This window comes from Oncorhynchus keta, chromosome 7 (assembly GCF_023373465.1).
Source record: "Oncorhynchus keta strain PuntledgeMale-10-30-2019 chromosome 7, Oket_V2, whole genome shotgun sequence".
Lineage (NCBI taxonomy): Eukaryota > Metazoa > Chordata > Actinopteri > Salmoniformes > Salmonidae > Oncorhynchus > Oncorhynchus keta.
The window spans coordinates 28,799,409-28,827,089 of NC_068427.1; the positions used below are offsets into that span (position 1 = coordinate 28,799,409).

The 27,681-nt window shown below is 43.9% G+C and overlaps 1 protein-coding gene across 3 annotated transcripts in view; it reads left to right on the forward strand.

The window, feature by feature from the left end:
• The window catches only part of LOC118375979 (ephrin type-A receptor 3-like), an 822,287-nt gene that overhangs the window by 785,350 nt on the left and 9,256 nt on the right, over window positions 1–27,681 (forward strand). The window contains exons 8-11 of one of the 3 annotated variants that reach the window (XR_008139810.1): window positions 10,126–10,413; window positions 13,716–13,824; window positions 20,863–20,979; window positions 22,648–22,703. The exons of the other annotated variants lie outside the window; for them this stretch is intronic. The gene's annotated coding sequence lies outside the window, so the exon portion shown is untranslated. Of the gene's footprint in view, window positions 1–10,125; window positions 10,414–13,715; window positions 13,825–20,862; window positions 20,980–22,647; window positions 22,704–27,681 lie in introns of those variants that run through there. 3 annotated transcript variants of the gene reach the window in all.

Consider the following 27,681-nt stretch of genomic DNA (forward strand, 5'->3'; position numbering starts at 1 on the left):
CTGTTACAGTCTACAAACACTTTACAGTTACAGTCTGCAGACACTTTACTGTTACAGTCTGCAGACACTTTACAGTTAGTCTACAGACACTTTACTGTTAGTCTACATACAATTTACAGTTACAGTCTACAGACACTTTACTGTTAGTCTACATACACTTTACTGTTAGTCTACATACACTTTACAGTTACAGTCTACATACACTTTACAGTTACAGTCTACAGACACTACTGTTAGTCTACATACACTTTACTGTTACAGTCTACAGACACTTTAAAGTTACAGTCCACAGAAACTTTACAGTTACAGACACTTTACTGTTACAGTGTACAGACACTTTAGTCTACATACACTTTACAGTTACAGTCTACATACACTTTACAGTTACAGTCTACAGACACTACTGTTAGTCTACATACACTTTACTGTTACAGTCTACAGACACTTTACAGTTACAGTCCACAGAAACTTTACAGTCTGCAGACACTTTACTGTCAGTCTACAGACACTTTACTGTTACTGTCTACAGACACTTTACAGTTGGTCTACAGACACTTTACAGTCTACAGACACTTTACAGTCTGCAGAAACTTTACTATTACTGTCTACAGACACTTTACTGTTACAGTCTGCAGGCACTTTACAGTTACAGTCTGCAGACACTTTACAGTTAGTCTACATACACTTTACTGTTAGTCTACATACACTTTACAGTTACAGTCTGTAGACACTTTACTGTTACTGTCTACAGACACTTTACTGTTACTGTCTACAGACACTTTACAATTAGTCTACAGACACTTTACAATTCGTCTACAGACACTTTACAGTCTACAGACACTTTACAGTCTGCAGACACTTTACTGTTATTCTACGGACATTTTACAGATACAGTCTACGGACACTTTACTGTTACTGTCTACAGACACTTTACTTTTACAGTCTACAGACACTTTACAGTTAGTCTACAGACACTTTACAGTCTACATACACTTTACAGTCTGCAGACACTTTACTGTTACTGTCTACAGACACTTTACAGTTACAGTCTACAGAAACTTTACTGTTAGTCTACAGACACTTTACAGTTACAGTCTACAGCCACTTTACAGTTAGTCTACAGACACTTTACAGTTAGTCTACATACACTTTACTGTTAGTCTACGTACACTTTACAGTTACAGTCTGTAGACACTTTACTGTTACTGTCTACAGACACTTTACTGTTACTGTCTACAGACACTTTACTGTTACTGTCTACAGACACTTTACAATTAGTCTACAGACACTTTACAGTCTACAGACACTTTACAGTCTGCAGACACTTTACTGTTACTGTCTACATACACTTTACTGTTACTGTCTACATACACTTTACTGTTAGTCTACATACACTTTACTGTTAGTCTACATACACTTTACTGTTAGTCTACAGACACTTTACTGTTAGTCTACAGACACTTTACTGTTACAGTCTACAGACACATTACTGTTACAGTCTACAGACACATTACTGTTAATCTAGATACACTTTACTGTTAATCTAGATACAGTTTACTGTTTTAGTCTACAGACACTTTTCTGGTAGTCTACAGACATTTTACTGTTAGTCCACATACACTTTACTGTTACAGTCTACAGACACTTTAATGTTAATCTAGATACACTTTACTGTTACAGTCTACAGACACTTTACTGTTACCGTCTACAGACACTTTACTGTTACAGTCTACAGACACTTTACTGTTAATCTAGATACACTTTACTGTTACAGTCTACAGACACTTTACTGTTACAGTCTACATACACTTTACTGTTATTCTACGGACACTTTACAGATACAGTCTACGGACACTTTAGTCTACAGACACTTTACTGTTACTGTCTACAGACACTTTACTTTTACAGTCTACAGACACTTTACAGTTAGTCTACATACACTTTACAGTCTACATACACTTTACAGTCTGCAGACACTTTACTGTTAGTCTACAGACACTTTACAGTTAGTCGACAGACACTTTACAGTCTACAGACACTTTACAGTCTGCAGACACTTTACTGTTACTGTCTACAGACACGTTACAGTCTACAGACACTTTACTGTTAGTCTACAGACACTTTACTGTTAGTCTGCAGACACTTTACAGTTACAGTCTACAGACACTTTACAGTTAGTCTACAGACACTTTACAGTCTGCAGACACTTTGCTGTTACTGTCTACAGACACTTTACAGTTAGCAGACACTTTACTGTTACTGTCTACAGACATTTTACTGTTAATCCACATACACTTTACTGTTACAGTCTACAGACACATTACTGTTAATCTAGATACACTTTACTGTTACAGTCTACAGACACTTTACTGTTAAAGTCTACAGACACTTTACTGTTACAGTCCACAGAAACCTTACAGTTACAGTCTACATGCACTTTACTGTTACAGTCTACAGACACTACTGTTAGTCTACAGACACTTTTCTGGTAGTCTACAGACATTTTACTGTTAGTCCACATACACTTTACTGTTACAGTCTACAGACACAATTCTGTTAATCTAGATACACTTTACTGTTAATCTACAGACACTTTACTGTTACAGTCTACAGACACTACTGTTACATTCTACAGACACTTTACTGTTAGTCTACAGACACTTTACTGTTAGTTTACAGACACTTTACTGTTACTGTCTACAGACATTTTACTGTTAGTCTACAGACACTTTACTGTTAGTCTACAGACACTTTACTGTTAGTCTACAGACACTTTACAGTTAGTCTACAGACACTTTACTGTTACCGTCTACAGACACATTACTGTTGCCGTCTACAGACACTTTACTGTTACACAGGGTGTCTGTGTTTACGCCACATGTCCAACACTGTCTACAGACTACCCACTATGCAGTGGTGTTGAGCTCAGTTGTCAATGAGGTCAGAGGCTCCCGAGATGCCAGGTCAGGTTTGGTTGGGTTTATAAGAGTGTGGTGGGAGGTGATCTTGCCTAAGGGAGACTCACACACTAACACACTATATGCTGTACACACACACCACACACTCTCAGAACGGTCTTAATGATTACCTAAGGTCCCACTGGAACTTACATCCTGTATGAATAAAGGTAATTTACTCTCTCAGCTCCCGAGAGCAACTCAGAACGCATCATAAACAAATATAAGTGAAGGAAGAGATCAGCGATTGGTGTGTGTGTGTCCTCCAAAAGGTGATCTCTCTCATATTCCTTCCTGAGTAGAATCTAAAACATCATCATGGCAGGGTAGCAACAAAACAATCAGACATTTTGACATGTCCTTGTCTACTAGTTATTGTTTTTCTCAAACATGTTTTCATAAACCACATTAGTCTTCTTTTTCTTTCTTTCTTTCTTTCTTTCTTTCTTTCTTTCTTTCTCCCTCTTCTCCCTCTTCTCCCTCCCTTAGTAACCTAGCATTCTCATATCGTTTAAGCGTGTTAAAGCATCAATATAGAAGCCATTGATTTTCTAAACTGTTAATGGAGGCCTTGGGGCCAGGCAAGCTCATTAAAACCATACAGATGTCAAGCTGCTGTAATGAGACTACATTAGTTTACTGGGAGCTTAACTACACTAGACTGGAAAATCCATCCGTCGCTTCCATTCTAATTGACCGATAATTATAATGGGTTTCCAGTCCTCCTCCTCCGAGAGAGAGATGTACTGTGCACTGGGGGTTTTGATATAAATGCTATAGGGTATAATCCTTAGAAGGAATGCTATGAGAGAAATGCTTCTCTCTTCAGTTCCACCGTCATTTGAAGCCCTGTTCAGAGTTGCATTGCACATGAATTTCAATAAGAAAATTCAATAAGCACAATTTTGCCTCATCCCCCTAACAGTTTTGGGGTATGAATATGTATTTTGGCTGTTACTGGTATAAAATTACAATGAATATTCTGGCTAATATTATACAGTTTACACTCATAAATATGTAAGATCTTAATTTGAGCCAGTTTGCTACAGCAGGAAAATAATCCTCCAGCAACAAGAAATTTGAATTTTTGTGTGGGTAAAAATTAATCTACATTTTTGTAGGGGTTGATACATTTTTTGTAAGGGAAAATCAAGTCTGAAAAGTGGAAATAAAAAAACTCCAGAAGCCTTTTTAAACCTCAAATACACTACATGTTGTACATTTCCTGTTGCAGGAAAGTTCTCCTACAACACGGTGATCAAATTAAGATCCTACATCTGTATTGAGAGCTGAAGGTGAGAGTTAGTTTTTTTCAGAGAGTTGTTTTCTACAGTGTATCTGCCAACTCTCTACTGGGCACCGTACCCTGCCATGAGTATACCAGTGTGTCTCAGCTTAACTCTCCTAAACCAAAGTTGTGTGTGTTACATGTTGCTCTGCAACAGTAGGAGTGGGATTGTAATCATGCAGGCTGGGGAGATTGTATTTATGAAGTTTTTATTGTTCCCATCAGAGGCCAATATGCTAGCAGCAGATGCTGCCCCCCTAACTGAGCTAGATGCTACAGCAGTTACACTCGGCACAGTGTCTGTGTGTGTGGACTAGTGTTGTCACATTACCAACATTTTACTAATGACACGATACCAGGCCAAGTATCACGATACCAAGGGTGGAAAATTCAGTCGCCTGGCTTCCTGTTCGCCCTGTCTGTCGGACGCTTGTTCCCATTTTCTAAACATTATGCTCAGAAGCGACACAAAAAAACTGTCACTGTTAGTCATACTTCTACTCAATACAACACATATTAAATTTAACTTCACGTTATTCGCTGTATAATAGAATGCTGCATAGAATGTCTGATTTGTTCATATTTGCAAAGGCCTGTGATTTGGCTGGAGGGATGGGAGGAAGGAGTGTACATGCATAATGATCTGCATGTCATTGTGTCACTTAGGGGAAAACACTGCATGAAACCTTCTTTAATCTTCAGAAACAGAATGTAAAGAGCACCAGAAAGTGAAAGACACTGAACAAAAATAAAGTGCATTTGGAAAGTATTCAGACCCATCGACTTTTACCACGTTGTTGCATTACAGCTTTATTCAAAAATGGATTCAATCCTTTTCCCCCTCATCAATCTACACACAATACTCTGTAATGACAAAGCAAAAGCAAATACATCAGTATTCAGACCCTTTCCTCAGTACTTTGTTGAAGCACCTTTGGCAGCAATTACAACTTCGAGTCCTCTTGGGTATGACATTACAAGCTTGGCACACCTGTATTTGGAGAGTTTATCCCATTTTTCTCTGCAGATCCTCTCAAGCTCTGTCAGTTTGGATGGGGAGCGTTTCTGCACAGCTATATTCAGGTCTCTACAGAGCTATTCGATCGGGTTCAAGTCCGGGCTTTGGCTGGGCCACTCAAGGACATTCGGAGACTTGTCCCGAAGCCACTCCTGCGTTATCTTGGCTGTGTGCTTAGGGTCGTTGTCCTGTTGGAAGGTGAACCTCTTCAGCGCTTTGGTGCTGGTTTTCATCAAGGATTTCTCTGTATTTTGGTCCGTTCAGCTTTCCCTCGATCCTGACTAGTCTCCCATTCCCTACCTCTGAAAAACATTGCCACAGCATGATGCTGCCACCACCATGCTTCACCGTAGAGATGGTGTCAGGTTTTCTCCAGACGTGACTCTTGGCATTCAGGCCTAAGAGTTCAATTTTGGTTTCATCAGACCAGAGAATCTTGTTTCTCATGGTCTGAGAGTCCTTTAGGTGCCTTTTGGCAAACTCCAAGCTGGCCTTCCGTCTGCCCACTCTACCATAAAGCCCTGATTGGTGGAGTTCTGCAGAGATGGTTGACCTTCTGCAAGGTTCTCCCATCTGTACAGAAGAACTCTGGAGCTCTGTCAGATTGACGATCGGGTTCTGGGTCATCTCCCTGACCATGACCCTTCTCCCCCGATTGCTCAGTTTGGCAGTTTGAAGGCCACTGTGTTCTTGTGGAGCTTCAATGCTGTAGAAATTTCTCATTACCCTTCCCCAGATCTGTGCCTCGACACAATCCTTTTTCGGACCTCTACAGACAATTCCTTCGACCTCATGACTTGGTTTTTGATCTGACATGCACTGTCAACTGTGGGACCTTATATAGACAGGTTTGTGCCTTTCCACATTATGTCCAATCAATTGAATCTACCACAGGTGGACTCCAATCAAGTTGTAGAAACATCCCAAACATGCTCAATGGGTGACATGTCTGGTGAGTATGCAGGCCATGGAAGAACTAGTACATTTTCAGCTTCCAGGAATTGTGTACAGATCCTTACGACATGGTCGCTGTGCATTATCATGCTGAAACTTGAGGTGATGGAGGCAGATTAATTGCAGGACAATGGGCCTTAGGATCTCGTCATGGTATCTCTGTGCATTCAAATTGCCATCGATAAAATGCAATTGTGTTCATTGTCCATGGTTTATGCCTGCCCATACCATAACCCCACAGCTACCATAGGGCACTCTGTTCACAATGTTGACATCAGCAAACCGCTTGTTCACACGACACCATACACGCTGTCTGCCATAAACCCAGTACAGTTGAAACTGGGATTCATCCAGCGTGCCAGTGTCCATGGAAAGTGAGCATTTGTCCACTGAAGTCTGTTACAGTCAGGCCAAGACCCTGGTGAAGACGATGAGCATGCAGATGAGCTTCCCAGAGACGGTTTCTGACAGTTTATGCAGAAATTCTTCATTTGTACAAACCCACAGTTTCATCAGCTGCCCTGGTGGCTGGTCAAACAGTCCTGCAGGTGAAGAAGCCAGATGTGGAGGTCCTGGGCTGATGTGGTTACACTTGGTCTGAGGTTGTGAGGCCGGTTAGACGTACTGCCAAATTCTCTTAAATGACGTTACATTTACATTTACATTTAAGTCATTTAGCAGACGCTCTTATCCAGAGCGACTTACAAATTGGTGCATTCACCTTCACGTTGGAGGCGGACTTATGGTAGAAACATCTACATTCAATTCTCTGGCAACAGCTCTGGTGGACATACCTGCAGTCAGTATGCCAATTGCTCCCTCAAAACTTGACACATCTGTAGCATTGTGTTGTGTGACAAAACTGCACATTATTATGGTGGCCTTTTATTGTCCCCAGCACAAGGTGCATTTATTCAGCTTCTTGATATTCCACACCTGTTTATCTTGGCAAAGGATAAATGCTCAGTAACAGGGATGTAAACACATTTGTGCACAACATTTGAGGGAAATGCGCTTTTTGTGTGTATGGAACATTTCTGGGATCTTTTATTCCAGCTCATGAAACCTACACTTTACATATTGCGTTTATATTTTTGTTCATATAGTTATGTCTATATGAATCCTACCTTTTGAAGTACATCTCATGAGTAGCAGACCCTTTTCCTGTGCCATTCAAATGTGCCTAAACCAAATGTCAAGTTACCAGGTTGTTAGCTAGCTAGGTAACATGACTGAACCACGTTGTTTGTTATCAAACTAATAATTAGCCAGCTGGGAATAGTTTAAAACGGCCCATGACTTGGTTTGTGAAATTCTATCAAATCCACTCCAAATCACACAGGAAGAAAAACAGGCTCCAGTTATAGGAGTGATATTTTAGCCGTTTGAGACCAGCCCTTGTCTTGGCTGTAAAGCTGCAAGTATACCTGTGTTTTTCCTCTTTGCCACAGCTGCATGACAGTGAACTTGCAAACAAACGCCTCAGACTGGCCTGTGCTCTTTGTTATATCTGGGATGGAATGATATACAATGTATCAACCTGGCTCACTCTGTGCACTGCTCCAATGTAACAACAGAAGACTGATCAGGGTCTCCATCCTCGCTCGCAATCAAGGCTAAATTCTATTTTACAACTGACAGAGGAATAGATGTGCATGAGGAGCGGATGGAGAGAAGCAGGTAAGTGAGGGCTGGTATGGGATACGGTTGGCTGATTTACAGCTGCCACACCTGATATGTGCTTAGTTAAATAAAGGGGAAATAAAAATACATACATGAAAGTGAAGTGGATATTATTGGACCCATTCAATAAAAATGTACTAAACCTCTAAACATTTTATAAAAGGCGCGGTACGGTATACCGTGCAACACTAGTGTGGACAGGATCATCTGCTCACTTAGATGTTATTTATCTACAAGTTTGTGGGTGATAACACCCCATTGAGATGAATGGGGTATTTCCAGGGACAAAAATAACAACATACACACAAGTACAAACGCACACATAACACAACATTAACTATGTAAAGTAATGTGTAGCCTAATAAGTTGTCAGCTTTGTGTATGTGTTTCTGTCGATGTTATGATAATTATTTTGTGTGTGTGTGTGTGTGTGTGTGTGTGTGTGTGTGTGTGTGTGTGTGTGTGTGTGTGTGTGTGTGTGTGTGTGTGTGTGTGTGTGTGTGTGTGTGTGAGAAAATGAAGTGACCTTTCAGTTGACTCATTATGCAAAATAAATCAGCTAATTTCAATTGGCCATGATATTATGTTGTTGTTCAATTTTAGCTTACATTTGGGAAGCCTTACTAGCCTTACTAGGCTGTTATGTTCTTCATTATTAAGAACAAACCAAGCATTGAAATAGATCAGGAGGCAGAATTAGTTTAAGCTCACAGCACTAAACTGCCTGCTGGAAATGCAGCCTCGACACGAAGGTGATATGACTGTAGGAAACAAACATCAGTCCACTTACTGATGGAGCTGAAATAAACAGAGGAGTTTTAATCCTCACACTGTGGGTTAGTTCACTTTTGAGAAGAGTTTGTAATTCTCATAATAGTGTTTCTTGTCCTGTTTTCCTTTACTGATATTTACTTGTCGTTTTTCAGGCCCACATTCCTGTATTGAGTCATTTTGTGCCCGCATGGTAATGTAAGACAAATGTGGGCGATAGCATGCTATTAAGGCCTACCTGACACCACTTGTTTATAAATGGGGATAGTATATTCCACTGGCTTTCCGCCACATAGGGTATCTAAATCAGTTTGTTTCATCTTTTGGGATGAGAAGGAGGGGACAAGGTGTGTATGGTATTCTACGTCAAGTCAGGGCTGACTAAAGCCACTTAACGTGTCTTTCTTCTAATGATTGATGATTACTCTCTGCTCCTTTTTTCCAATAAATCCTGCACCTATTTGAAATCTTCTTGCCGTTACACAGTACAGTTTGACATCCCTAAAAAGAAAGTGTTCACCATCTATTTTGAAAGGTTTTAATAACACCGGTATTTATGTCGATAAATCTTAGCGAACTGTTTACCATGTTGAGTTAATAGGATATTAATTAGTGAGAGGCTGATATCACCTGCCGGTGGCTGTAGTCAAGACCTGGGACAATATTTACTCAGCACTAATGTAATCAACACGACTAATATGATTTATAACAACACAGCTAACTAACCGAATCTCCCAGGTAGACCTGTTGTCACTGGAGGATCCACAGACGCTAGTATGACCGTAAAACCCCTAATATTTGATATTAAGATGCTCCAGGCTTATCTCTAGGAAAGTAAAGCCTTTCCTGTAAAATGATGAAGCATATAATCAGAAGCTGGTGTCAGCCTTCCATCACTACTCAGATTAAATGGAAAGATGGCACCAACAGAGAGGGCTGCCTCGCTTCTAGTTCTTAGGAAACTTTGCAGTATTTTGTTTTTTTTATGTAGTATTCCTTACATCGTTTTAGCCCAGAATTATTTGGGGACGTACAGTATATTTATATATTCTTAATTCCATTCCTTACTTAGATTTGTGTGTATTGGGTATATGTTGTGAAATTGTTAGGAATTACTTGTTAGATATTGATGCACTTGTTGGAACTAGAAGCACAAGAATTTCCGCTACACCCACAATAACATCTGCTACATTTACATTACATTTAAGTCATTTAGCAGACGCTCTTATCCAGAGCGACTTACAAATTGGTGCATACACCTTATGACATCCAGTGGAACAGCCACTTTACAATAGTGCATCTAAATCTTTTAGGGGGGTGAGAAGGATTACTTATCCTATCCTAGGTATTCCTTAAAGAGGTGGGGTTTCAGGTGTATGTGACCAATACAATTTTATTTGATGTTAGTAGCTGAACACCTGACTTTTAATATTCTCTCTGATTGTTCCCTCCAGGTCCCTTTATGGTGGGCATGCTGAAGAAGGACTGGGCATCTCAGAACAGCATAGCCCTGTCGTGGCTGGAGCCAGAACAGATCTCCCTCCTGGTGGTCGACTATGAGGTCAAGTACTACGAGAAGGAACATGAAGAGTTGAGCTACTCGTCGACGCGGACCAAAGCCCCCAGTGTGGTCATCACAGGGTTAAAGCCCTCCACCTGCTACGTCTTCAGCCTGAGAACACGCACCTCCTCTGGACAAAGCGCCTACAGCCCAAAATACGAGTATGAGACCACGGACGACAGTGAGTACCTCATACCGCCCTCTCTGTCTGTTTCATGACCCCTAACACTTAACCCTAGATGTAATCAATGAAAAGATAAATATATGAACTTGCCAATGTGCTCGTGATGTTGTTTGTATTTATATTGCCTTTTAGAGAGGCTTTACAGCTGACATTGAAGTTGACAGAGTGTACTGATGTATAGGGTGTACAGATGAGTCATTGATCGCTCATGCACTTTTCTACCTGTATTTATTGTCTGTATATGTCCTTTTCTATGCTTTATTGTGTGTTTTTATGTATACACAGAACCACAACCAAAGTGTTCCCACGGGGATAATAAAGCCATGCTGAATACTAACATACAGACCTGTGTTTGTGGTTCTGTCCTATATACTTGGTCAGTTCTTAAAGGGGTTCTTTTTTACTGTACCAGGGTTTTTATCTTAGAGGTGCCAGAACTCAAGCAGTAGAAATATAGAGGTGTAGGTTCTCTGTACTGGTCGGTCAGCACCAGTCCACTCCAACCACTGATCTGGCTTCAGTGGTGTCTCCTATCTCCTCCTCCTCTCCTCCTCTTTTCCCCCTCATCTATCCAGCTGAAGAGTTTTCTTTATCTAGTGGATCAGACAGTCCTGGCCTGCCTTTGTTCTGCCCTTTAATCAAGGAGAAAATACCCTCTCCCTCCCTCCCCTCCTTACCTCCCTCCCTTCTCTCCCCTGTATCCCTCCCTTTCTGCTTGTCCCCGGCCTCTCCATACCTGTTCTGCCTCTCCTCCTATCTAACCTCTTCCTTCCCCATCTGCAGTGCCTTCTGAAAGTATTCAGACGCCTTGACTTTTTCCACATGTTGTTACGTGACAGCCTTATTCTAAAATGGATGAAATAAATAAAACATCCTCATCAATCTACACACACACCACCCCATAATGAAAAGCAAAAACAGGTTTTTAGACATGTTTGCTAATTTATAAAAAATAAAAACAGAAATACTTTATTTACATAAGTATTCAGGCCTTTTGCGTTGACACGCGAAATTGAGCTCAGATGCATCCTGTTTATATTGATAATGCTTGATGTTTTTACAACTTGATTGGTGTCTATCTGTGGTAAATTCAATTGATTGGACATGATTTGGAAAGGCACACACCTTTCTATATAAGGTCCCACAGTTGACAGTGTATGTCCGAGCAAAAACCAAGCCATGAGGTCAAAGGAATTGTCCGTAGAGCGCCAAGATAGGATTGTGTCGAGGCACAGATCTGGGGAAGGGTACCAAAAAATGTCTGCAGCATTGAAGGTCCCCAAGAACACAGTGGCCTACATCATTCTTAAATGGAAGAAGTCTGGAACCACTAAGACTCAGCCTAGAGCTAGCCGCCCGGACAAACTGAGCAATCGGGGGAGAAGGGCCTTGGTCAGGGAGGTGACCAAGAACCCGATGGTCACTCTGACAGCGCTCTAGAGTTGGGAGAACCTTCCAGAAGGACAACCATCTCTGCAGCACTCCACCAATCAGGGCTTTATGGTAGAGTGGCCAGACAGAAGCCACTCCTCAATAAAAGGCACATGATAGCCAGCTTGGAGTTTGCCAAAAGGCACCTAAAAACTCTCACAATGAGAAACAATGTTATCTGGTCTGATGAAACTATGATTGAACTCTTTGGCCTGAATTCCAAGCATCAGGTCTGGAGGAAACCTGGCACCATTCCTACAGTGAAGCATGGTGGTGGCAGCATTATGCTGTGGGGATGTTGTTCAGCAGCAGGGACTGGGAGACTAGTCAGGATCGAGGGAAAGATGAACGGAGCAATGTACAGAGATCCTTGATGAAAACCTGATCAAGAGAGTTCAGGACCTCAGTCTAGGGCGAAGGTTCATCAGGTTCAACAGGACAACGACCCTAAGCACACAGCCAAGATAACACAGAAGTGGCTTCGGGACAAGTCTCTGAATGTCCTTGAGTGGCCCAGCCAGAGCTCGGACTTCAACCTGATAAAACCTCTCTGGAGAGACCTGGAAATAGCTGTGCAGCGACGCTCCCCGTCCAAACTGACAGAGCTTGAGAGGATCTGCAGAGAAGAATGGGAGAAGCTTCACAAATACAGGAGTGCCAAGTTTGTAGTGTCATACCCAAGAGGACTCAAGGCTGTAATCGCTGCCAAAGGTGCTTCAACAAAGTACTGAGTAAAGGGTCTGAATACCTATGTGAATGTTTTATTTCTGGGGTAAAAAAAAAATTGTTACATTTTCTAAAAAAACGTTTTTGCTTTGTCATTATGGGGTATTGTGATGTCATTATGGGGTATTGTGTGTAGATTGATGAGGGAAAAAGTGTTTAATACATTTTAGAAAAAGGCTGTAACGTAACAAAATGTGGAAAAACTCAAGTGGTCTTGAGTACTTTCCAAAGGCATGACAGACATGACAGCCCTTTAGATTCAACCCTTTCACACACATCCACACAAACACACAGGCCTCGGTCTCATTAGCGTCAATCCGGCCCGACTGCTTAGTTAGGCTTCAGAGTGTATGTGAACTCCTGGTCAGGAGAACCGTCCTGTGAAGTCATCTACCCCTCTGATCAGCTGTGTTCCTCTCTCCCCGTCTGACTGGCAATTATCTCTGTCCAGACCCCAGCTACATATACACTCTCGCACACACACACATTCCGACCTTCACACATTCAAGCGTACACACACACACTTACAAACACATTGGCACCGATCCTCACACATCCATACTTGCGGACACACAAATGTTGTCTGGGTTGGGGGCTACGCATCCTGACCTCCAATTCATATTCATTAAGTGTAACATTTTGTAGAAATACATTTTGCTAATAGCAATCATCTTTCAATTATGTGGCATTCGTTAGCCCTGTGAAGAAACAGAGAGAAGGGAAAATAATGAATATCAAATGTGGCTAATTTTGGCAAATGATCAGAGACTAAATCACAATTTCATGAATGAATAATATTAATGAAATGGCACCAAGCATATGAATGATTCCTTTTAAAATAGAATGGTTGTCTTTCAGACCAAGAGTTCATCAATCTCTCCATATTCATTTCAAATTAATTAATACTAACAATATCAATTATTACTAATAAAAGTGCTTTTCTCTCCTCAGTCTGATTTGATAAAGATGTTTTAAAAGTGGTATAGTTATTGTCTTCTGACTTTCTTCTGATTTAATCATGTGAATGTATCTTGTTTTTGTGATGTCATCTCTCTTCCAGTGATATGGCTGTATGTCTATACTGTAAATCACTTAATACGTCCAGATAATAATCAATCAATTGATTTGTCCCCTCCCCGTAGCGTCGGACATGGCGTCAGACCAGGGTCAGGTGTTGGTGATCGTCACGGCAGCCGTGGGAGGCTTCACTCTCCTCATCATCCTCACCCTCTTCTTCCTCATCACCGGACGGTAAGACACACACGCACGCACGCACGCGCACACACACGCACACACACACACACACACACACACACACACACACACACACACACACACACACACACACACACACACACACACACACACACACACACACACACACACACACACACACACACACACGTTCTTGGGAGATGTCCCAAGGGACTAGTAGGCACTACAGACACTACAGCACTACAGACAGGACTGCTGCAGCACCATGGACAGCACTAAAGGTGTCTTCAGGAGCATTGACAGGGCTGCAGGATAATTCAGCACCATGGACAGCTCAGCACCATGGACAGCACTAAATGATGTGACTTCTGGGGCACTGAGAGGGCTATAGGATAGTTCAGCACCATGGACAGCACTAAAGGTGTCTTCAGGAGCATTGACAGGGCTGTATGATAGTTCAGCACCATGGACAGCACCAGAAAGGAAAAGGTGACGGGAGAGGGATAACTTGGCCAAAAATCTGTCTTCTCGAGCAGGTGGCGTTGTTCCGTTTCTTTTTTTATATACAGTAGAGGTCAATGAGAAGGGTCGAATTTGGTCAGCAAAAAATGTAATGACTTATTTGCTACGTAGGTTTATTTGATGAAATACATTTTTTGGAGTGCTTAGGTTGCTACGAGTGTACTGATATAAGTAGGACACATAACATCCCGGCAAATTTGAGAAAAAACACTTTATATCGAAGTTGTCTTGAGATGCCTATGCATACAGTATTCATGACATGAGGCTAGTAGCATAGCATCTCTCTCCATTGAATGCAGGCGGTTGATGTCAACACCCCTCATCAAATATTCAAGTATTAAAATAACGAGATGTAGTAATATATGCCATTTAGCAGACGCTTTTATCCAAAGCATACATTCTACATATGGGTGGTCCCGGGAATCGAACCCACTACCCTGGCGTTACAAGCGCCATGCTCTACCAACTGTGCTACAGAAGGACCACAGTAGTCTTCAGTAGCACTGACAGGGCTGTAGGAAAGTACCACAGTACTCTGGACAGCTCCCTCTGTACTGAGAGGCCTACATACAGTAATACAATGGCATTTCACACTTCATTTTAAAAAGTTTGAAAAGTACCCAAAGAACAATTAAAAGTAGGATGTGATGAAACCTTTGAGATGACCTTCCAGTCTATGTAGGTGTTAAGTGTGTTCTGAAAAGCTTTCTGAATAAGGGAGTGAATTTAGATAAGTAGCATTAAACAGGAACCAGTTGAACCAGGACTGTCCCTCAATCCTCGTGTGTGTATCTGTGTATGTATGGGTGACCGTCCGGCCTGTGTAGGGGTGGGCCTATCTCTGTACTCTAAACCCACACTGCTGCTCTTCACTTCTACTTCAGGGTTATCTTTCAACACTCATCCCTCTCTTTCCTCACTCTCTGATCCCTCTCTGTCCTCTCATCATTCTGTCTATGCTCCTCTCTTTCGTCTCTTTGCACTTTCTCCTCTCATCCTCTCCTCATTCTCTCCTATTTTATCAGTGGAAACACTGGCTTCAGCATGTAGTAATGACTCAGTGGATATTAGGGTAGAGAGTAGGTTGAATTACATTGACTTTCAGATTAAAGCTCTGGGCAGGGTTTGATATTGAAAGGTGTGTGTGTGCGTGTGCGTGTGCGTGTGCGTGTGCGTGTGTGTGTGTGTGTGTGTGTGTGTGTGTGTGTGTGTGTGTGTGTGTGTGTGTGTGTGTGTGTGTGTGTGTGTTCGTGAATATCCTAGAATAGCCTTTAAAGCCACAGCACTATCCTTTACACCCTTTTTTGAGAACCTTTGAAAGATAGTTTGTCTGTCTGTGTGTGCGTTCAGTCTTTGTGTGTTTTCAAAGCCAGTGATTCAGTGATAGTGGTGCTAGACAGGTCTGATAAAGGAGCTTTAATCAACACACTGACCCCATCACTGGCGGGGCTACAGTCAATAGACAAATCCACCTCTTCTCTCATCTAAAGAGATGAGACGAGTATCCAAGATGGTTTTTGTTTTTGTCCCGTGTAAATTTTTGTATACATTTCAATATATTTCAATCTCTTTTTTTCCATTTTCGGATTAAATATACCTTCCTGCAACCCGCCTCACCCATTGTGGTACGGATCTGCTATTTTTTAGACCTTATAACTGGAACCTCCATCAGCAGCTAGCCAGCTAATTAGCTACTAGCTATTTAGTCATTGTTAGCCACTTCTAGCAGTCTTTACCATTTAGCTCAGACACCAGCCGCTTTAGCCCTGATAGCCCGGATAATACCTGCCAGTCTGCACAGCGCGATATCAGCCCTGAGCATATATGACTGATTTTTTTCCATTTCTGGATTCCTGCCGCATGCTCTGGACCATCACACTGGATCATCGCAGCTAACTAGCTGCTACCGAGTGACTATTGTGGCTAACGCCTCTCTTGCCAATTGGCCTGGACCCTTGTCAACACGGAGCCCCACCGATCCATCACAACTGGTCTGCTGATGTAATTCAGCCGATGTGCTCTCAACCGTCCTCTGCGTCGTGGATGTCGGTGAAGACCTATCTGCTAGCCCCGACCCGCTAGCTTTTCTCCTGCTCACCTAGCATAGTAACGACTACCGAACGGCTCCCTGTTTCATCTATTGCTGCTCATTGGACCCTATGATCACTCGGCTACACACCTGATGGCTGCTGGACTGTTCATTAACATTGTACTTCATGTTGTTTATCTATCTGCCCCAGCCTCTAACTCAGGCCCTGTGTGTAGCTAACTGACCCTCTCTGCCCATTCATCACCATGTACCCGTTGTTGTTGTCTTAAATGTTTACCCGTTGTTAACTTACCTGTTGTCGTCTTCGCTCTTCCAATCAACACCTGTGATTGCTCTATACCTCTCTCTAATGTCAATGTGCCTTGTATACTGTTATTTAGGGGCGCTCTCATTGTTTTATTTGACTGCGGAGGCCCTAGTCCCGCTCAACATACCTCAGATAGCTCCTTTGCCCCACCCCCCACACATGCGGAGAGCGCACCTAGCTTAACTGCCGCCTCCAGAGATGCAACCTCACTCATCTTCACTCAATGCCTAGGTTTACCCCCACTATACTCGCACCCTACCGTGCCCGTGTCTGTAAATTATGCCCTGGATCTATTCTACCACACCCAGAAATCTGCTCCTTTTATTCTCTGTTCCCAACGCACTAGATGACCAGTTCTTATAGCATTTAGCCGTACCCTCATCCTAACTCCTCCTTTGTTCCTCTGGTAATGTAGAGGTTAAGCCAGGCCCTGCATGTCCCCAGGTGCCATCATTTGTTGACTTATGTAAATGTAAAAGCCTTGGGTTCATGCATGTTAACATCAGAACCCTCCTCCCTAAGTTTGCTTTATTCACTGCTTTAGCACACTCCGCCAACACTGATGTCCTAGCCGTGTCTGAATCCTGGCTTTGGAAGGCCACCAAAAACTCAGCTCCCAGCTGTTCAACCCCAAATCCGTAAACATGGGCACCCTCATGCATATCATCCTGACCAACTTTCCCTCTAAATACACCTCTCTGTCTTCAACCAAGATCTCAGCAATCACTGCCTCATTGCCTGCGTCCATTATGGGTTCGCGGTGAGACAACTACCCAACATCACTGTCAAACGCTCCTTAAAACACTTCTGCAGGCAGGCCTTTCTAATCGACCTGGCCCAGGTATCCTGGAAGGATATTGATCCCGTCAGTAGAGGATGCCTGGTTGGTCTTTAAAACTGCTTTCCTCACCATCTTAAATAAGCATGCCCCTTTCAAAAAATGTACAACTAAGAACAGCCCTTGGTTCACTCCAGACTTGACTGCCCTTGACCAGCACAAAAACATCTACGTTGTGAGTGGCTACCTGGTTGATCCTGCCAGTAGCATATGCTTGTCTCAAAGATTAAGCCATGCAAGTCTAAGTACACACGGCCGGTACAGTGAAACTGCGAATGGCTCGTTAAACCGGCGCACTGCACTAGCATCGAATAGTCCCCGCGATATTCAACTTTTCAGGGAAGTCAGGAACCAATATACACCGTCAGTTAGGAAAGCAAAGGCTAGCTTTTTCAAACAGAAATCTGCATACTGCGGCACTATTTGGGACACTGTAAAGTCCATGGAGAATAAGAGCACTTCCTCCCAGCTGCCCACTGCACTGATAGAGCTGCAAAATCTGGATTTCTACAAATCAGCTGGGCTAGACAATCTGGACCCTCTCTTCCTAAAATTATCCGCTGCCATTGTTGCAACCCCTATTACTAGTCTGTTCAACATCTCTTTCCTATAGTCTGAGATTCCTAAAGATTGGAAAGTGGCCGCGGTCATCCCCCTCTTCAAAGCGGGAGACACTTGACCCAAACTGTTACAGACCTATATCCATCCTGCCCTGCCTTTCTAAAGTTTTCGAAAGCCAAGTGAACAAACAGATCACCGACCATTTCTAATCCCACCGTACCTTCTCCGCTGTGCAATCCGTTATTCCGAGCTGGTCACGGGTGCACATCAGTCTCGCTCAAGGTCCTAAACGATATCATAACCACCGATAAAAGACAGTACTGTGCAGCCATGACCTGGCCAAGGCTTTCGACTCTGTCAATCACCGTATTCTTATCGGCAGACTCAACAGCCTTGGTTTCTGAAATGACTGCCTCACCTGGTTCACCAACTACTTCTCAGATATAGTTCAGTGTGTCAAATCGGAGGGCCTGTTTTCTGTATATGTCAATGATGTCCCTCTTGCTGCGGGTGATTCTTTGATCCACCTCTACGCAGCTGGCACCATTCTGTATACATCTGGCCCTTCTTTGGACACTGTGTTAACAAACCTCCAGGCGAGCTTCAATGCCATACAACACTCCTTCTGTGGCCTCCAACTGCTCTTAAATGCAAGTAAAACTAGATGCATGCTCTTCAACCATCGCTGCCCACACCCGCCCTCCCGACTAGCATCACAACTCTGGACGGTTCTGACTTAGAATATGTGGACAAATACAAATACCTATGTGTCTGGCTAGACTGTAAACTCTCCTTTCAGACTCATATTAAGCATCTCCAATCCAAAATTAAATCTAGAATTGGCTTCCTATTTCGCAACAAAGCCTCCTTCACTCAAGCTGCCAAACATACCCTCGTAAAACTGACTATCCTACCGATCCTTGACTTCGGCAATGTAATTTACAAAATAGCCTCCAACACTCTACTCAGCAATTGGATGCAGTATATCACAGTGCCATCCGTTTTGTCACCAAAGCCCCATATACTACCCACCACTGTGACCTGTATGCTCTCTGTGCTGGTCCTTGCGACATATTCGTCGCCAAACCCACTGGCTCCAGGTCATCTAAACTCAGCAAAAAAAGAATGTCCTCTCACTGTCAACTGCATTTATTTTCAGAAAACTTAACATGTGTAAATATTTGTATGAACAACAAGACTCAACAACTGAGACATAAACTGAACAAGTTCCACAGACATGTAATGAACATAAATGGAATAATGTTTCCCTGAACAAAGGGGGGTTCAAAATCAAAAGTAACATTCAGTATCTGGTGTGGCCACCAGTGCATCTCTTCCTCATGGACTGCACCAGATTTGCCAGTGCTTGCTGTGAGATGTTACCCCACTCTTCCTCCAAGGCACTTGCAAGTTCCCAGACATTTCTGCGGGGAATTGAGATCGGATTGAGATCCGGGCTCTTCGCTGGCCATGGCAGAACACTGACATTATTGTCTTGCATGAAATCATGCACAGAACTAGCAGTATGGCTGGTGGCATTGTCAGGCTGGAGGGTCATGTCAAGATGAGCCTGCAGGAAGGGTACCACATGACGGAGGAGGATGTCACAGACCACCGCCACAGACCATGACGGACACTCCACCTGCAGGGACTCTGGGCATCTTTCTTTTGGTGTTTTTCAGAGTCAGTAGAAAGACCTATTTAGTGTCCTAAGTTTTCATAACTGTGACCTTAATTGCCTACTGTCTTAAGCTGTTAGTGTCTTATCGACCGTTCCACAGGTGCATGTTCATTAATTGTTTATGGATCATTGAACAAGCATGGGGAACAGTGTTTAAACCCTTTACAATGAAGATCTGTGAAGTTATTTGGATTTTTACAAATGATCTTTGAAAGACAGGGTTCTGAAAAAAGTTTATACTTTTTCGCTAGGTAAAGCTCTGCCTTATCTCAGCTCACTGGTCACCATAGCAACACCCACCCATAGCACGCACTACAGCAGGTATATTTTACTGGTCATCCCCAAAGCCAACACCTACTTTGGCCGCCTTTCCTTCCAGTTCTCTGCTGCCAATGACTGGATCGAATTGCAAAAAATCACTGAAGTTGGAGACTTATATCTCCCTCACTAACTTTAAGCATCAGCTGTCAGAGCAACTTACCGATCGCTGCAGCTGTTCACAGCCCATCTGTAAATAGCCCATCCAAACAACTACCTACCTCATCCCATATTTGTTTTTGTTTTTCTGCTCTTTTGCACACCAGTATTTCTACTTGCACATCCTCATCTATCACTCCAGTGTTTAATTGCTAAATTGTAATTACTTCGCCACTATGGCCTATTTATTGCCTTACCTCCTTACTTAATTTGCACACACAGAAAACAGATTTTTCTATTGTGTTATTGACTGTACATTTGTTTATCCCATGTGTAACTCTGTGTTGTTGTTTTTGTCGCACTGCTTTATCTTGGCCAGGTCACAGTTGTAAATGAGAACTTGTTCTCAACTGGCCTACCTGGTTAAATAAAGGTGTTCTCAACTGGCCTACCTGGTTAAATAAAGGTGTTCTCACCTGGCCTACCTGGTTAAATAAAGGTGTTCTCAACTGGCCTACCTGGTTAAATAAAGGTGAAATCAAATAAATACAAATCTTGTCTCTTACTCATCTCGTCTCCACTCTTCTTCCTCCTCTTCTCTTCTTTCCTCCTCTTCTCTCCTCTCTTCTCCCCTCCTCTTCTCCCCCTCTCCTCCCCTCCTCTATCTCTGCTGTGATTTCTTCTCTGTCAATGTCCAGGCCTCAGACCTCACAGCAGGATCCCAACCTGGCAACCCACAGATATCCAGCACTTTGATAGTCCCTCTGATCTGGCAATCTGGATCTGGTTGGGCTTGCCTCTATGGAGAAACCATGGTCACTCACAAACACACACGCGCACACACACACACACACACACACACACACACACACACACACACACACACACTAACACTCAGGCTTCTGTACTCCCACACTGACCCCTCCTCTCTCAGTAATGAGTGCTCTGATTGCTTTGCCCTCTGTCTAAATCCAATCAGCATCATTTAAACCTTCTTAATGTCAAAGTTGTGGACAATGGAGAACTTTCACTTTTCAGCCAAGACCCCTGTCTATTTCTAAAGACTGCAATCACTGTCCCCCTCTCTGTCCTCCTTTCTGTCCCTCCTCTCTTCTCCTCAAAACTGTCTAACCTAGCCCCTGATTCTCTCTTCTCCTCTCCTATTCTAAGCTCGCCTCTGAACTAAGCCATCCTGTTGGACTAAATATACCACACACATACCTCTGTGTGTCTGTCTATGTGTCTGTGTCTGTCTGTATGTGTGTCTGTGTGTCTGTATGTGTGTCTGCGTGTGTCTGTATGTGTGTCTGTGTCTGTCTGTATGTGTGTGTCTGTGTGTCTGTGTATATTTGTGCTGATATGATTATTACATGTGAAATGGCTCATGGAGGGGGCTGTAACCTCCCTCTCTTACTCTCTGTTTCTCTCGCTCTTTTATGTAGTTATCAGACTGGTGCCAGCACTAACTCACCTCTTCTGTCTCTATCACTTTCTCTCCCTCCCCCATCCTCCTCTCCCAGCCTGCCTAGGGGCATGGCAGCCACAGCTACACCCTCTGTGTCTGTTAATAGTCTACTTAATTATCTAATCACCACTATAGATCAACCGTACCTCTCTCTCTCCCTGTCTCTCCCCCTCCCTGTCTCTCTCTCTCTCCCTCTCTCCCCCTCCCTGTCTCTCTCTCTCCCTGTCTCTCCCCCTCCCTGTCTCTCTCTCTCCCTGTCACTCCCCCTCCCTGTCTCTCTCTCCCTGTCTCTCCCCCTCCCTGTCTCTCTCTCTCCCTGTCTCTCCCCCTTCCTGTCTCTCTCTCTCCCTGTCTCTCCCCCTCCCTGTCTCTCTCTCCTGTAGATCTGTAGACGAGATGTTAATTACTTCCTGTTCCTCCAGCATGATAAAGCTAATGAAGTTGACTGGCTGGAGTGTGAACCTGTGATCCTCTCCACACAGTGTGTGTGTGTGTGTGTGTGTGTGTGTGTGTGTGTGTGTGTGTGTGTGTGTGTGTGTGTGTGTGTGTGTGTGTGTGTGTGTGTGTGTGTGTGTGTGTGTGTGTGTGTGTGTGTGTGTGTGTGTGTGTGAGAGGATGGGCTCTTCTAGAGAGCAGTGTCTAAGTGTGTGGTGAGAGTGAGTGTATGAGGAGCAGTGATCAATCAAACACACACCCAAACACATCCAAAGTCACACAAACACATTCCAAGTGTACACACATAAACACCCGAACACATTCCAAGTCTCTCACACACACACACGCAAACACATTTAAAAGTCACACACACCCAAACACATTCCATGTTACACATGACTGCTCTGGTGAAAGTGCAAATAGAAATGTGTTGATCCAAGTTTCTCAGAGAAAATGTTCTCCAACAAGACCACTAGATACAACACTCTGTTTGGTTTAGTAGTTCATCTCTCTGGACAAGTTGAACTCCTTCAGCATCTGGTGTTCCTTGTTGTAAAGGACAACGTGTCATTGTGTCTCCCAGGTGTCAGTGGTACATCAAATCCAAGATGAGCTCAGACGACAAGAGGAGGACCAACTATCAGAACGGACATGGTAGGACTTCTGTTTCTACTCTCCTTCTCTACTCGTCTTTCTCTCTGCCTCTCTCTTTCTGACTCACATCACTTCACACCCAATTTGACCAATTCAGGTGAACAGACGCATTTCATTTGATTATTTCCGCCTCCTTTGAGTGTTTTGTTGAAAGATAAATGGCTAAACTGTGGCGAGACTTAAAGCTTAAAAATAAAATTCCCACAGTAACACTGTACCATATTGAGCTTCTCTGTCCATTTCATGCTAAAGAGAACTATCCTGGAAAGAAACAGTGTGTGGACAATTTGCATACAATCAATTCTAACCATGTCTGCCATTCTCAAGCCTCCATTAGTTTAGATGTAAATGTGGATGAAGTGTGTCCCTAACCCCTGGCCGTAGCAGACTTTAAGAGATTGGTAACACCCTCTCTCAGTTTTACAACACAGACAGAGGGGGAGAGGGAGGGGAGGGATGTCAGTGATACATTGCCAACTTTAAACAAATCCACAGAACAAAACGTTCTGAAACACCCCCACCTCCCACGCTCCCTCCCTCCTTCGCTCTCTCTCCATCTCTCTCCCCCTCCATCCTCTCCTGCTCGCTTCCTCCCTCCTTCGCTCTCTCTCCATCTCTCTCCCCCTCCATCCTCTCCTGCTCGCTCCCTCCCTCCTTCGCTCTCTCTCCATCTCTCTCCCCCTCCATCCTCTCCTGCTCGCTCCCTTCCTCCTTCGCTCTCTCTCCATCTCTCTCCCCCTCCATCCTCTCCTGCTCGCTCCCTCCCTCCTTCACTCTCTCTCCATCTCTCACCCCCTCCATCCTCTCCTGCTCGCTTCCTCCCTCCTTCGCTCTCTCTCCATCTCTCTCCCCCTCCATCCTCTCCTGCTCGCTCCCTCCCTCCTTCACTCTCTCTCCATCTCTCTCCCCCTCCATGCTCTCCTGCTCGCTTCCTCCCTCCTTCGCTCTCTCTCCATCTCTCTCCCCCTCCATCCTCTCCTGCTCGCTCCCTCCCTCCTTCGCTCTCTCTCCATCTCTCTCCCCCTCCATCCTCTCCTGCTCGCTCCCTCCCTCCTTCACTCTCTCTCATCTCTCTCCCCCTCCATCCTCTCCTGCTCGCTCCCTCCCTCCTTCACTCTCTCTCCAGCTCTCTCCCCCTCCATCCTCTCCTGCTCGCTTCCTCTTCAGAATCCATTTCAAGTCATCTGTGTCTTACCTTTTGACTGAATCTAGTTATAGCTCTGTCTCTCCTCTACCTCTCTCTGTGTTTCTCTCTGTCTCTCTTTTTCCCCACATCCACTGTGTTTTATCTCTGAGATGAGCGAGAAGGGGAGAAAGGAACAGAGGGAAATGACTCAGAAGGAGATAGGATATAGGAAGGGGGCAGTGGTAGAGGAACAGACAGACAGACAGCAAGATGAGTTCTGAGAGAGAGAGTCCAGCTGACAGGGCCTCTTACTGCCCTGTGTGTCTGTCCCCTCTCTCTCTCGGACAACAGATAGGCTTGACTCCATACAGACTGTCTCTGTGTTTCAGAGCTATCCTTGTCCTCATCAGTGGAGGACAGAGAGGACACTCTCTCTTCTCATCCTCCTTCTCTCCTCCTCTTTCTCTGTTCTTTCCTGTGTATTTCTCCTCTCTCTCCACTGATATATTGACTTATCGCTCCGACCTTCAGAGTTGTGTTTCATCCAGAAGTGGATGTTTGAGGTTGATTGTGTCTTCAGGCTGATGCTGGAGCTCTGTTTTGCATGACCATTGATTGTTCTGTTTGGAGATGGAGACTAGAGGTTATTAACAAAGACGAGGCATAAAACAGCAGGTAGCAAAGTTACCAAAGGCAGAACCCAGTCTCTCCTCTCTTCTCAGCCCTCCCGTACCCAGGGGTAAAGACCTATGTAGATCCGGACACCTATGAGGATCCTACTCAGGCTGTCCATGAGTTTGCCAAAGAGATTGACCCAACCCGGATCCGCATAGAAAGAGTCATCGGAGCAGGTGGGTACTCTATCCTCAATTATCCATTCAATTCGTCAAGCTTCATTGGCATGGAAAGAACAAGGTACATTTTGGCAACAATATATATATATTCAGTACTCATTACAGAAGCTCCTTTAGATTTGCACAGTATGCTCTATATATATACCGTAGTGGATGTGAGAAGATCTGGCATCTGGGTGTAATATGCCATAATGAGCCATATGAAGCAATCTGTTTTCATTTTAAAGAAAGGAAGTTAATTATATCTTCTATACAGTGGGGGGCCTGTGCTTCCCCTCGCAGCACTTGATTTAAGACTACATTCTCTCTGCTCAGTATAACAATCTAACACACACACACACACAGTGGGGGATATGGAAGTTGTTAGAGCTTTAGAGAGCAGAGGAGAGACTATGGATTGATTGTAGGCTGATAGTTCAGAAGGAGCAAAGAGACATTTTAGAGAGTTGAATAATTCAGAGTTAAAAGTGTTGTGGAGTTGTCTCTGTACTGCAACACTGCCCTCCAGTGGTTTGATAGTGTGTGTGTGTGTGTGTGTGTGTGTGTGTGTGTGTGTGTGTGTGTGTGTGTGTGTGTGTGTGTGTGTGTGTGTGTGTGTGTGTGTGTGTGTGTGTGTGTGTGTGTGTGTGTGTGTGTGTGTGTGTGTGTGTGTCGTGCGCGTATTCCAGGTGAGTTCGGGGAGGTGTGTAGCGGTCGTCTGCGGACACTGGGGAAGAGGGAAATCGCTGTGGCGATAAAGACGCTGAAAGGCGGCTACGTGGAGCGCCAGAGGCGGGACTTCCTCCGAGAGGCCAGCATCATGGGACAGTTCGATGACCCCAACATCATTAGGCTGGAGGGCGTGGTCACCAGAAGTAAGGAGGATCATGGGAATTGTAGTTGATTGTGTTTTTAGGAGTTTACATGGACAGACAGACCGCAGAAAGTGTGTGTTTATCTGGGACAGCTGCCTCTAACACCGTTAATGAGTCATTACAACCAGCCATTCCACATAGCTGCATATGCCACACACACACAAGCACACGCTACAGCACAATGTGTAGCAGCCATTCCACGCTCGTCTAGTCCACTGTTCTGTAGAGACACCTGTGTACGCCACACTGTCACTTTCTCCATCGTTCTTTCCCTCTGATCTCTCTCTTCACTGTCAGACACTCTTCTCTCTCCCTCTCCCTCTCTCTCTCTGTCTCCTTCAGTCTGTCTCCATATGTTGTTTCCCCTCCTCCACTCCAGAGTCTAATTAAAGGAGAGGTATCAGGGTGTGACTATCTTACCTGAACAGAAACACAAGGTAATGTTCCTCACTCACCACTACTTTATACTCTTAGTAGTTCCTCTGGATTGGCTCTACAGATACAGAGAGATGGAGAGAGGAAGAGAGAGAAGTAGATAGGAGATAGGAAAAGAGAGGTAGAGAGGAAGAGAGAGAAGTAGATAGGAGATAGGAAGAGAGAGGTAGAGAGGAGATAGGAAGAGAGAGGTAGATAGGAGATAGGAAGAGAGAGGTAGATAGGAGATAGGAAGAGAGGTAGAGAGGAGATAGGAAGAGAGAGGTAGAGAGGAGATAGGAAGAGAGAGGTAGAGAGGAGATAGGAAGAGAGAGGAGATACGAGGAGATGGGTAGAGAGGAGATACGAAGAGAGAGGTAGTAGAGAGGAGAGAAAAAGAGAAGCTAGACAGAAGACGTAGAGAGAGAGAGAGGTCATGATCAGATGAGCTCCTGCATTTTTCAGAATGTTCTTAAAAATATATACATTAAGAGTTAGATAAACTTGGATTTTTTTTGTCAGGAACATATACAGGATGCTACCCTCTACAACATAACTCCAAATCAAAACTCAAAACCTACAACCTGATTTTGGACAGAATTACAGAATCACCTGGAAGGCTTACAACTACCAAAGATTATTATTCCAACGCTATACAGCAAATGCTCTGGCAAACAACAGAAACCTGAAAACACCATCCAACCTGGAACTGAGTGAGTAATGTTTAGTCTGAAGCTATATTTTATTTCCAAAAGCCAAGAAGAAAAATACATGACATTACTTCATAAGGACTGAATGCTAAATGAAGGCTGCCAAACTAGATACAACTTCAATTAGCACTGACGTGTCAAGTGAGAGGTGTCAAAGCCCTTTAGCCCATCAGTGGCAGGAGAGTCGCACAGTCTACTCCAACCAAATGGAGAGGCCTTAGAAGCTGCCTCCCGCTGTTCAGAGGCAATTAAAATACAGTACCCTGTGTATGTAAAGAATAATAAGGCAAGAAAAGATCACAAAATGAAGTTCCTTTAGGAAAATCAAGAGACACTTTTTGCTGACTATTATAAAAATGGGAACATCAGCAACCTCATCTTCCACAGAGACCATCCCCTGGCATGGAGCTATATTAACACAAACCATCCCCTGGCATGGCACAGTGCTACATTAACACACTACTCCTCTGTTTCACCTAATCAAAGAATTAGCCCAACAGGAGAAGCTCTCCCTTGAGCAGGTCAGACCAGACCTCTTCAATACATAACCCAACAGATGAGCAACCCCAAGCGGAAAGTCAACCTCCCAGCACAGAGTACTACCCCCTCATTGAAGGATACATTCCCCCAGCTGGAGGTAAGACAGGTGGAGCTGAAACAGCAGGGGTTTACACTCCAGTCAGCACAGACCCAGACAACAGTCCAGCACAACAACACCCCCTTAACCAGACCCGGAGAGATGGAGGTGGTGAGAGACCTATCTGCACTCTGGACTGTGGTGAGACAACTTCAACAATAGTAAAAGCAAGAGCAGGAGAATAGCAGAGCACTAGAGGAGAGGATCAGACTGCTGGAGGAGAGGGTGAGGGGGATGGCGTGTGACAGAGAACAACCCACTAGAGAGGTGGCCACCCCCGCAGAGAAGCCAGCAGAACAGCCCACCTCAGCTCCCGCCAAAAGTCTCGACAGCACAGCACAACAGTCCACACCAGACCCTGACCATAG